The 1087-nt window shown below is 34.9% G+C and overlaps 1 non-coding gene across 1 annotated transcript; it reads left to right on the top strand.

Annotated features, from left to right (window-relative positions):
- Positions 1-249: 249 nt before the first annotated feature.
- LOC121223894 (small nucleolar RNA R71) lies at positions 250-356 on the top strand. Its single transcript, XR_005921360.1, has one exon. It is a non-coding gene; the product is annotated as a small nucleolar RNA R71 (small nucleolar RNA).
- The last annotated feature ends 731 nt before the right edge of the window (positions 357-1087 follow it).

Raw genomic sequence — 1087 nt, 5'->3', positions numbered from 1 at the left:
TTTCTTATTTAGCAATTCTACTTGGTTTGATAACATGGTGACTGCATCTGAATTAAAACATAGGCTGCTTTCATCGGCTTTGTCCTCATAACTTGCCACTGATAATTATTCATTGTCATCTCCTTAATAAATTCATAAGCTTCCTCGGGTGATTTATTATTCAGTGTTCCATCGGCTGCAACATCAATTAACTGCCTAGTCGAGGGATACAAATCATTGTAGAAGGTTTGAACTTGTAACCATAAAGGTAACCCATGGTGAGGGCACCGTCTCAATAGATCTTTTTATCTCTTTCATGCATCATATAAAGTCTCTAAATCAATCTGAACAAAGGATGAGATATCATTCCTCAACTTGGCTATTTTAGCGTGTGGGAAGTACTTCAGCAGAAATTTCTCGGTCATTTGAGCTCATATAATGATGAAACCTCGTGGTAAAGAGTTTAACTACTATTTTGCTTTGTTCCTCAATGAGAATGGGAACAACCGTAAGCAAATGGAATCATTAGTGACGCCATTAATCTTGAAAGTTTTATAAATTTCTAGAAAATTAGCCAAATGAGTATTTGGGTCTTCATCTTGCAAACCATTGAACTGAACATATTGTTGTACCATCTAAATTGTGTTAGGCTTCGTTTCAAAATTATTTGCAGCAATGGTAGGTCGCACAATACTCGATTCAATCCCAGTCAAAGTGGGCTTGGCATAATCGTACATAGTACGAGGAATAGGAGCTGCTGTAGGAGGTAGTTGAATATTCTGATTATCATTCATCTCTTCAGTAATATTGTTGTCCTCTTGTTTGTCTACTATAATTTGTTGACCCTGCCTTACTTCTCTACGATTTCTATGAGCAGTACTTTCAATCTTGCTGTCAAGAAGCAATGGTCCCGACAGGTTTCCTCTAGTCAAAACTAAAAAAACCTACCAGAAGAAAACAAAAGAAAAATTAGAATGTAAAAATTAAATTAAAAAAATAAAATAAAATAAAAAATGGCTAAATTAACAAAAATAAAGTGTTCCTAATATTTTACTCCCCGACAATGGCACCAAAAACTTGATGTATCACGAAACTAACTAAAAATACG

This window comes from Gossypium hirsutum, chromosome D11 (genome assembly GCF_007990345.1).
Source record: "Gossypium hirsutum isolate 1008001.06 chromosome D11, Gossypium_hirsutum_v2.1, whole genome shotgun sequence".
In the NCBI taxonomy this organism is placed as follows: domain Eukaryota; kingdom Viridiplantae; phylum Streptophyta; class Magnoliopsida; order Malvales; family Malvaceae; genus Gossypium; species Gossypium hirsutum.
Note: the sequence above shows the minus strand (reverse complement) of the source record. Positions and strands in the feature narration are given on the sequence as shown.